The sequence below is a fragment of the Neomonachus schauinslandi genome, chromosome 3, assembly GCF_002201575.2.
Source record: "Neomonachus schauinslandi chromosome 3, ASM220157v2, whole genome shotgun sequence".
In the NCBI taxonomy this organism is placed as follows: domain Eukaryota; kingdom Metazoa; phylum Chordata; class Mammalia; order Carnivora; family Phocidae; genus Neomonachus; species Neomonachus schauinslandi.
Genome location: NC_058405.1, coordinates 112,027,546 through 112,039,437, shown reverse-complemented (window position 1 = coordinate 112,039,437; position 11,892 = coordinate 112,027,546).

Genomic DNA, 11,892 nt, shown 5'->3' with positions numbered 1-11,892 from the left:
AAATTTGGGTTGGGCTCAGCTGGGCTGCTCTGATGATCTGGGCCAAGCTCGGCTGCTCTTGGCTGGAGCCCATTCAGGCATCTGTGATCAGTGCCAGATCAGCTGGGGCTGCCTGACTTTTGGCTGGGGTGCTTTGGTTCTCCTCTCTACAGTCTCTTATTCTCCAGAACTTGTTCACATGCTGATGGTGGCAGGGGTCTCAAAGGAGTGAGTGAAAGTGTGTGACGCTTCTTGAGGCCCAGGCCTAGAACTAGCACAGAGTTGCCTCTGCATCCATCGATTGGCCAAAGCAAGTCACTAGGCCAGCCTAGATTTAAGGGGTGAAAAAATAAATTTTATTTCTTGATGGAAATTGCAGGAGAATTTGTAGCTGTTTTTGCAATGTACCACACAGACATCTAAAGATCTCATTTAAAGTAGTGGAAATGAGGTAAGGTATCTGAACCCCCTCTGTAGGGAATGTAACCCAGAGGTTAGAAGTGTGGCTATACAATTAGGCAGAACTGGATTAAAATCCTGACTGTGTTGTTGACCAGCTGGGTTTCTTATTTATAATGACTATGTGATGGTTTTGCAAGGATGGCATGTATGCGAAACTCTTAGTTACCATGCCTGGCATGTGCTAAGCAATAATAAAAGGCAGCTGTTGTAGTTGTTATTAGTACAGGATACAGCTGTGGCATAGGACCTGGGTTGGAGACTGGATTTACCAGGTGGACGGTTGGGCAAGAGAAAGGTTGGCTCAGGTTGGCAGAGAGAAAAGAGAGCTGCCACAGGATTGCAACTCAGGATCAGACAGACTAGGGACTCATCGAAGCAATAGGTATATACATTGGCACAGGTCTCCTACCAACAACAGTGATAGTTGACATTTATGGAGCACTTAGAATGTGCCAAGCACTGTTCTTAAGTGCTTTTTAAGTATTAACTCATTTAATCCTCATAACACACTTATCTAGGAGTTTTTGTTATTCCCGTTTTATACTTGGGGAAGTTGAGGCTCAAAGAGATTTTAGCACATTGCCCTAGGCCGCGCAGCCCATGAGTGGTAAGCTGGGATACAAGCCAGATTTGTCTCACTCCTGACTCCAAACTTCTGGCACCTTCACTACACTGTGGGATGGTCCCAGGCGGTGGCCAATGGCAGGCAAGTGAGGTTCAGAAGTTTCCAGAGAGGTAAGGAAGATTCAAGCAACCACTCATGGCAGCCAAAGAACCATAGCTGAGGAACTGCTAGGGGCAGGAGGAAGACTGTCTTAATAATTGAGACCTCTATAGCTCAACACTCCCATTTGCACCATCTCTGGCATTGAAATTTTTAGTACTTAAAATGAGGAAGGTGAGAATTGCTTTTCCTTCACAACTCAGCTACTTGAAAAAGTCGTCTCAATTTGTTGACTGCTTCCTCCTACTCCTACTGCATTAGACCCCTGCAGCCTGACTTCTAACCCCTCCCATGGTCAAGGTCACTAGTAACCTGGATGGTCACATCCAGTGGACTCTATTCAGTCCTCATTGCTTCGTGCTGAAGAGCTGTGGTTATTCATTTATTGAAATGCTTTCCTCCCTGCTCCATAATCTTGGCCTAGGGAAGGTGAACCACCTTTTCCAAATATGGCCTTGGGCAACCTACTCACGCAGGCCAACTAGCCTCCTTTCCTCAACTATCTTCTGCATTTACAGCAGCATATTCAGATTCTTATGGCCAATTTCAGGCATCTCTACTGTTCCACATTTTTTTTTCCTATTCCTTTGAATGATAAGAACGTTAAGTACTTGTACAGTCTCTGACTTGTAGTCTAGAGTATGGGAGACTGAAGTGGGAGCAATTACTACCAGGTATTGAGCCCACATGGTAGTACTTCTTTATACACCATGTAATAAATTTTCACACAACAAGTCTGTGAGGTAAGTACTTCTATTTTTATTTTACATATAAAGAAACTGAGGCTTAGAGGGAAAATCAACATACAGCTGGTAGAGGAGTCTAGACTCAAAGACACCCAGACTGTTTTGACACCCGAGCTCGTGTTTTCCTGCTGCCCCACGTTGCTTCTCATAATTCACAAATTGTATACCATGGCATCAATGGCATTGTCTGCAATCACACAAGTATCTAATTTGCATTTATTTATTTGTTTATTATTTATCTACTCCCCTTGCCTTTGGGACACAGCAGAACCTGGCAAATTTGAGGAGAGTTTAAGCACAGACCTGCTGCTCAGTTGTCCAGGGTGTGAACAGCCAAAGGTCTGAATTCTGTTTGGATACCTGGTTGCCTCCTTTTTTGTAATTTGTGGCCAGACTCTGTGCTTAATTAGAATGTCCCTGGGATTTTACAAGGACGGGAAAATGCACTGGTGAGATTACAGATCAATAGCTCTTCCACAAGACACAGATATAGAGCAAGTAAGAGATTAGAAATTGCAATCCAGGCATGAAGGCACCTTGGAAAAACACGTATTTTAGCCCACCCCCCTTTGGGACCATTGAGTGTCACTGAAGCCAATAAGTTAAAACTTAATATGTGAAGCTGAATGAGCAAAGCAGCATATTAACGGAGGAAAACGAGAGGCATTTCTTGACCCAGTAATTTGGAAGGAGAGTAGGTGAAGTGTGTAAATTAGAGAAAATTCAAAGGTGAGTCATTTTGGAAATGGATAGTAGGCATATATCACCCTAACTGCAGCTTGGGATTGTGGATCTCACTTCTGGAATCCATTAGAGCAGGGCTTCCTAGCATTTTCACCATTTTAATCCTTGCATCCTTGTTTGCTTGATTTTGTCATATGTGGTCTATGTTTATTTAAAACTTCAAATGAATTAAAATGATTCTTTCTCTGAAGTTTTAATGATGTTCCCCTGAGGTAATTAGAGGCACTCTGTGGTGGGAGGTGTCCCAGGGCTGGGAATTATGGCATTATGGAAATACACCCCACGTCCTACCTCCTTCCATTTTTAATTTAGAAGGAACAGCTGGACATAGTGCTTAAGTGTTGAGGATAAAAAAGGAAGGAAACTGGGTGATTGAAAGGACTGGTCTGAAAAGAGCAATAGAAAGAATGATGATCTTTGAGGTTCCTGCCCAAATGGAAGTAGGAATTAAAGTTGTGATCGCAGGAAAGAAGGAGTCTATGGCATCTCATTCTGTCAGGAATTCATCCCTGTGCCAGTCTTAGGATGCTATCTCTAGGAGAATGTTCATTCAACAGATGTTTATTATGTGTTAGGCTCTGGGGTACGCAGTGGGCATTCAGCTGGGAATCAGATAGGGTCCCTGTCCTCAAGAAACTGACGTTCTGTTGGGATAGATTAACAACCAACAAATAGAGTATTATGTCAGCTGGTGCTGTGCGCTACTCAAAAAAAAGAGGAGAGAAACAGGCTAAGACAGACTTTGAGGGAAGAGGTACTGCTTTACACAGAGTGATTAGAGAAGGGCTTTCTGAGATGAACTATTTTTTTTTTAAGATTTATTTATTTATTAGAAAGAGAGAGAGAACACGAGTGAGGGGAGGGTTCAAGGGAGAGAATCTCAAGCAGATTCCCCGCTGAGCTCGGAGCCCAACCCCAGGGGCTGAATCTCACAGCCCACCAGATCATGACCTGAGCCAAAACCAAGAGTCAGATGCTCAACTGGCTGAGCCACCCAAGTCCTCCAGGATGGTACTATTTGAATAAAGGACTGGTCTGTACCAAAATTCAGTGGAGTGTGCTGTGTGCTTATGGACCCAGGCCATAGGATGGCTAAGGGAGACAGTTCATTGGAATTCATGTGAACACCAACAGGACCTTTGGCTGCAGTATTAATTGGATATTCAGAAAAGACCCTTGAGTTGTCACAGGGTCTCATTGGCAGAAAGCTACCATACCCTGGCCTTGAAATACTGCAGAGTTCTATAGCCTTGCTAATAATATGAATCTGTGATGGTAAGGACCACTGGACAATCCCAGCTTGGACACTGATTGCACCTGGTCCTCCGTGATATCAGGAACAACCAAGGCAATTACCCAACTCCAGGGAAAAACAAATCAAGATGCTTGGACCACACAATATACCACAGTTATTCTTTTTGACAGGTTGTCATAGTGTGTTAAATAAAATTTCTCATCTACACATCTGAGGGTGAGAAGTGACATGGTATAGAAGCTTCTGCAGGAATAGAATGGCTATTTGGGCGAAGTTTTACCTTCAAGACCAAAATCACTTGTTTACTTAAGCAAGCCATTATCCATCTGCTTTCTTATGTCTGTCTGAATCTTTTCTGGTATATTTCAGGTTTTGACTTAGTTTGCAATTTTTTTGTCTGTTAGAAACAGACCCCATTCAAACAACCTGAAGACAGACTTGAGAGATTTATTAGGGACCTACAAAGCAATAGGATGGAACCCAAGGGAAGGAAGTCAGGCAGGGCTCACAAGATGCTGGAATCCCAATTGGAAAATCATCAAGAACAGGAGTTACTTTTTCTAGGTCTCTGGAATCTCATAGTCTCTTGTCTTTGCCTCTTTTTGCTCATCTGCTTCATTTGTGTCTCTCTCTGAAGGGTGGCTTTCTAGGTTTCTCTGAGCACATGGCCGCTCTAGCTTCTGTCTGTGCATTACTTCCTTGTTCATTCTTAAAAAGAGACTCACTAGAACTAGTCCTATCCAATGAATAATTACATGTAAAAAGCAAGTTATAAATAAATATACATGGTGTAATCCTATTCTATAAACAGTTTTAGTACGTGTATGTATGCTTAGAAGAAAGGAAAGAAACGCACTAAAGTGTTTTTAATGGTTATCTTTATGTGATAGGATTATGTGTGATTTAAATTTTTTTTCTTTGAGTATGTCTGTACTTTTCCATCATTACCATGCAGTATTTTTGTCATTGTGAAAAATTATTGAATAAAAAGATGAGGTGAAATACATGCAGGAAATCCAAGTGGTCTAGGACTAAACCCAAGCGTGGGTTGGGCATCTGCCAGATCTAGGGTGCAGGGAGGGAGGGCTTACCAAGGGCGGTGGCCAACCACACTGGGGAAGGTAGGAGGAAAGACTTCACACACAAAGAGGGGCTGGCTCTTTATTTCTCCATTTATTCAATGGTTTTCAAGAAAATATCCTCGGATAGTTTCTCTACCATCATAGGAACAGAAGCTGCAAATAATAAGGACATGCTCCCCCGGTCTCTAGATTTCCTTTTTCCCCTTGCTTTACCTGTGCAGCTCTATGTTGGCTAAGATTCAGTCAGTCCTATGGCATCCCATGTTGTAGGACTGACCACTCAGTGACATCCAGGTGATTAAGCTGAGATCCTGAGTTCCATCTATTCTCTAACTTGCCCCCTTCTAGGAAAACATCAGAGTGATCTGGTACTCTTTTCCTCCCTCTACAAGACACCATCTGAACAAGCTGGGTCTCAGAGCCTTTCTCGCGCTCCCACCATGCATAGGGTCAAGTCCACGCAGCTTAGCCTAGCACAGAAAGCCCTTAGTGCCCTGGCTCCTGCCTACTTGCCACACCCTTCCCTGCGGTTCCCCTCCCGCCTTCACTTCACCTACAGCGACACTGAATTGCTTGCGGTTCTTTTAACGCACCATAACATTTCATGCTTACTTGCTTTTGTATATGCTATGCCTTCCTTCTGGACTGTTCCTCTCCTCCCTTGTCTGCTTGGAAACCTTCTCTTCCTTCCTTCTGCCCAGATGTTACATTTTTGGATGGGTTTCACAAATGGAAACTGTTCTCTGTGTACCTTCATGCCTTCCTGTGCCCCCTGGTATTGCTTCTACACAGCTACAGAACAATTTGTTTTATGCCCATTTCTCCTCCTAGCGGGTACCAACTATTTCGTTGTTTCTGAATCCTCAGTCTTGTTACCTAATAGGTTCTCAATACTAGTTTCTTAAACGAATAAATAAATAATTCTGATTTGGGACTCCTGCAAATACTGTGCATTGGAAGGTACAGTGGACCGCAGGGAAAGTGAGGCTTTACAGACATTACCTCCTTTAATCCTCAGAGTAGCCATGCGAGATTTTTATGATCCATCCCATTTTACAGATTAGGAAACTGTAGCTCAGAGAGAGTCAAAAACCTGCCCTAAGCCCTGCTCCTAGAAAGTGGCAGAAGCGGGATTTAAACCTGGCTCAGCAGCCTGTGCTCTTTCTTTCAACTATGGAATCTGTGAATCTGAACTTTTGTCTGCTACTAATAAGCTACATGATCTAAAGCAGTTCGTTTCATGTTCATTACGGTCAGATTTTCACATCTGCCAAGCAAACTAAACTCGAAGGAACTGGTTCTCAAACCCTGGTGGCACATTAGAATCCCCTGAAAAGCCTATATAATAATACAAATGTGTAGCTCTCCCACTGAGAGATGCTGATATCATTGGTGTGGGGGTGGTGCCAGGACATCAGTGTTTTTTCAAAGCTCCCCAGGTGATTCTAATGTGCAGCCAGAATTAAGAAGCATTGCTCTAGCCCAGTACTTCTTAAACTTTAATATGCATATAACTCATTTGGAGATCTTGTTAAATGAAGTATTCTGATTCAGTAGTTTGGAGGTGGGGCTCTAGGTTCTGCAATCCTAACAGGTTTTCTGACTACACTTAGGGTAGGGAGCCTGCATCCTATCTGACCAAATCTAAATTACCCAAACAAAGATACTTGTTGCCATCACCAGCTCTACATTGCCAAATGCAGCTTCCTTTCTCCATGCAACTCATCTTCTATGGGCCTATGGTCTTTGACCCTGAGTGGCCCTGACCACCATCATCTTTCCGGCTTGGTACGGCAGTTGGATGTGGTTCGTCTCCTAATAGGTCTTTAGAGATTAGGAAGCAAAGTAAGAAAAGACCTAGTTTGGGGCACAGTTGAAAAAGGACCTTGGCTAACAATCAGGGCAGCAGATCGTATCAACCAAAACACCAGGAAATCCAGAGTAAGCCGCAACGGAGGGTATGGCAAGGCTGGTTGGCGTCTAGAAGCTAGTACAGTAATGGGTGTGTTAAGAGGGCAGAGGAAGGTGAGGGCAAGAGATTAGAGAACTGTTAAAGTTTAACCAAGGGTTTAGAAAGAGACAAGATGGCGTCTCATGAGGTCAAGCTGTCAACAATCATTAATCAATCAATATTCAGCTGTTCACTATTTACTACCTACCAGTCCTGAGCTGGATGTATGTTCTGTGGGAGGGTGTGCATGGGATAAATGATTCGTTTAAATGTTTGCGAGTCAGAGAAGAAATCTGGCTGGCAAAGACCCTGCTTCCATCAGAGAGTGGACCCCCAGTTCCCAATCAATCCATAAACCACTTCATAGTGAAGAGCCACGGGTGATTTATTATTGACAACTGTTACATCTTGGTGGAGCAATCTCCTGGTACTCCATATTCACATCCCTGCACGAATGTGGTTGCAGTTCAGAATGTTTGGTGTTCATATTACCAATGAGAGAGACAGCTGTCCCTTTATAGGGAAAAAGCAGAAAGCAAAATTTAAAGTGAATTAGACGTTAGGGAGAATTTCCTCCCGCAGAGTTTGAGGAACCACTGATGGGCCACGAGGAAGGAACTGTAGAGCCTTACTCTGCAAATTTCCAAGTATTCTTTCGGGTTCAAATTCTGCTTGGCCTGGAGGCAGGGCAGGGCTCGGATGGCCCCTCAGGATGATCTTCCGGCTCCAAGTTTTGTTCTGTGTTTATGGCTTGGAAAACCCAACACCTTAACTGCTCAGATATCCTAGACACTGAATGTTTTTCACAGATTTGGTAGAAGGAACACCCTGCCTCTTTGTTTAGTCACTTGAAAAGGAGGATTAAAGACAAAAAAAAAAAAAAAAAAAAAAAATCAGAGCCTTGCCACGAATAGACGGAATGGAGCTTGTTGTGTAAAACAGTGCCTCAAACTGTGCCCATATTCCTTGTGGAAACTGAAGATAAAGCCAAGTCTGCTTTGTGCAAATTCAGCAGCACCAGGACCCCTTGGCAGAATGCCATATCACCGCTTGCTTGAGCGATGTTTGTGCAAAATTTTACTTGGTGAGGCCTTGCTTTCTTCAGAGGAACAAACAGGGTGGAAATTCCTGATCTACCTCCATATCACCGGTAATCTGACCTGTAGGCTTGTACCTGAATACTGAAACCTTGGGGTTCACTGCTCAAATATAATACTTGGGAAAAGAAGAAAAGGAGTAAAGAGACTCTTCTTAACCTTTGCAAATGTCACATACTATTTATATAACATTTACCACTTTTATTTTCTGCAGCCCAGGATTTTGTGAGGAGAAAGGCCCAGGCACCTTAAGCTAAACTGCATTCCTACAGGTTTTACACTGCAACTTCTCAAACTCTCTGAGGGCTAAGCTAATTGTATGGACATCATTCTTCAGAGTCTGTTTGCCTCATAAACAACTTGAATTCTACTTTTTGGGTAATTCCTGAAACTGACTTTCTAATAGCTTCAGGTGAGAACAAATTTTTTTCTCTTAAATTAAGTAAATTACCAGTCCTGAAAGACAAGTTGCTATCTGTTGGAAAGAAGTTTTGGAATTCTTTCAGTCTGTGTCATAATAAATGCAACAAGTTTTCATTTCAAATCCAATCTTATTAAATAGAAATTGTACTTTTACAAACACTGAGCTCAAATGAAGTTTCTCTTGTCTTGCTTGGGTAACCACTAGAGGCCTGAACTTGACTGACTGAATGAGTTGCTGTGTGAAAGTCCGTAAGTATTTTACAAATTCTAGAAAGGAAGAAGCCACAGTCTCATTTTGACAACCTTACTAACTGTAGATAGATAAGAAAAGCAAACAGAGGTTAATGCCATCCAGGGATAAAGAGAACATGAGCCTCCAGGAAATAAGATAGACAAGTATATAAATGCTGAGCACTCACCGAAGGCGCTTGTTTCAACTAAAATGCAGCTTTCACATATTTGCTCTTTTAATAAAAGTAGACATTTTTAGACCAAGAGCTTCTAAATAGCTGAAGTGTTAAGAGTGTTTTAGAACGAATACACTGTACCTTGTCTTAAAATGGCTACGGTGACTAAAGTCAGAGGTTGTCAAGTGGCAGAGCTCAGGTTCGGGCCATGTCTGACCCGAAAGTTGTACTTTGGCCCTCACTGTGTTTAGAAGTGAATATGTTGCAACATCTTAAAATGAGGCTATTTCATATAAAAATACAGATTTCTGGATTCTCTTGAAAAATGGGTAGGTTCTAAAAGAATTGGCCACATTCCCATTTGGTGTTGATGGGCTGGAAGTGGGTAGTGGTTGCCCCTTACATGGCGCACATACTTTCCAGTTTGGCACAGGTGGGCTGAGAGCCATTTTGCTCCCATACGTTGCCTCCTTGACCCCTATAGGTGTTTTGTTTTTTGACCAAAGCCAAAGCCTGGATGCCTCCCTCTAGCACAGGGATGGTGGCCTACGGCAGGAAGACCCTTAGGAACTACCTGAGACAAGTTGAGTCTTTTCTTTCACTCGCTGGTGAACACAGTTGTTTCCTTTTTCTTCCTCTTGAGAAGGCATTATAGCATAGAGGAAGGAGTCCTGGACTGAGGTGGGGGGCTTGGCTCTAGTGATAATCTCTTTTATCTAGCTGAGTGAATTCAGGAAAGCCACAATCTTTTTTTTTTTTTTTTAAGATTTTATTTATTTATTTGACAGAGAGAGGACAGTGAGAGAGGGAACACAAGCAGGGGGAGTGGGAGAGGGAGAAGCAGGCTTCCCGCGGAGCAGGGAGCCCGATGTGGGGCTCGATCCCAGGACCCTGGGATCATGACCTGAGCCGAAGGCAGACGCTTAATGACTGAGCCACCCGGGCGCCCTGGAAAGCCACAATCTTTTAGAGTCTCAGTTTCTTCATCTGTAAAATGAAAAGCTCATTGATTCATTTATCCATTCAACTGACAGTTTAAGGCACCCGTATTCTGCTCCACAAATTTGCAGATGCACCAGAGAACTCAATTATAAAAAGAAACAAACTGATGTGCAGCCACGCTCTGTGTCGATGTCGAACACCTCTTTTAAAGGATGAATTCGAATGCCTGTGGACATCTCCCACAGTCCCAACCACTCCCAGGCAAGCAGGCTCTCCATTACCTCTCTAGCCTGGCAGTCATTTGACTTAACGTATGTCCCCTGACTCCAGGCCCCCTTCCTGCTAGGATGTCCTGTGTTTTTTCTCTCTTATGCAACGTTTGCCTCTTCTGCTACTTTGCCTCTTTCTTTTGTTCTCTTCCTGTCTCCATCTCCCCCAGCCTAAGGCTTGCCAGGGGCTTTGCTTTTAAAGTCTGCCATAGAATTTCTGGAGACCGAATTCTTTTGGTTTCGTCCCTTTGTTGCTTTTCACCCTCACCTTGACAATAAGGACAGGATTCTCAGTTTTACTCTGTAGTTTGGTTTACTGTTAACCACAGATCTACCCCCCCCCCCACTTCTTTGCAGCAGCTGTTCTCATTCTTCTAACCAGTTTTTAAAAGGCTTGAATTTGGAAATACGGTCGCTCTGTGCCTCTTCAGAGATTCATCCATAACTGTCAGAGCCTTTTCATTCCCTGTCTTTTGTATAGGTTTCTTTTATGAGCAGAGTAATTTGCATTTGTCTTTAATTCTTAATTTGTCTTTGCATTTACTGTGGATGTAACATGCAGCTGAATTTGCATTTTCTTTTCACTTCCATTCTCACGGACTGGGGCTGTCTGAGGTGTAAACTGTGGAGACGTTCAGGGGCATGCTTGCTAAGTGGCAAACTTGGCTGCACTGATTTTATCCTATTCTCCCTTCCCCTTATTCCGAGTTGTCTTATTATATTTAGATGGTCTAAACTGTAATCAAACATAGCCTATGTTTTCCAATCCATTGGTCACTTAATCCCACTAACCTTTATATAGCAGTTGTACTCACTCATCAGAAGAAACCTTATGTATGAGGATCCTATTAGGTTCTGGAGTATAGAAAGCTGAGGATTTAATTCTGTCCTTACTACTAACCATTTGGACACATATCATGTAGCTTTCTGGCCCTTGGTTTCTTTGCCTGTTGAAAGAGGACTAATACTATATTTCTGGCTATTTCAGAGTTATTCCAAGGCACAAATGGTAGGATGGGTATGGAGCCCTTTGAGGAGTATCATATTCTGGACCGATATCAAGTACGGTGCCCCGAGGACCCCAGGCAGTACTGCCCTTGAGCACTCCATTCAGCTTCTGTTTGCTTGATGATAGAGCTTTGGTCCCGTGGAGTTTCAACAACAATGGCCACTGTATTTCAAGTCATATCAAAGTTTCCCATTAGCAGAGGTAAAAAAGACCAGGTTAAAATCCACCTACAGCCTCACACTAGGGGCTTCTCTCCAGTGCTGTGAAATAACATTTAAACAGAAGGTTAATGCGTTACACTAAGCCTGTAGTCCTGATGTGCCTACAAAAAGCATTAGTTCTAATTACTCTTCATAGAAAAGTAGAGACTAGAAGTGGCCCTATACATTCCAACATTCAATTAAAAGGTTGTTCTTGAGAAATAGATTTAAAAAAAAAAAAAAACGTGCTGTAGAATGTTGAGAAAATTGTTACTTGCTTCTATAGCCCATTCTGTAAAGATATGTAATTTTTTTGCCTCACTGAGAGAGAGAGGAGAATTTTAAGTCAGTGTAAACTAATCGTAGGGCATATAGAGGTAGTTTTTAATGAAGTCCAGTGACTCCTCCTCACCACTTCCCTTCATCAGAGCTTAATTACCAGAAGGTCCTGCAGACATTGGAGGGGTGTCTGGATTTCCTATAAAATGTACCAAGTCCCAGAGAAAGGGCCATCCCCTTAAACCATGAACCTCTTCCCTCCCTGCCACCCACTTCTTTTTTTTTTTTAAAGATTTTATTTATTCATTTATTTGAGAGAGTGA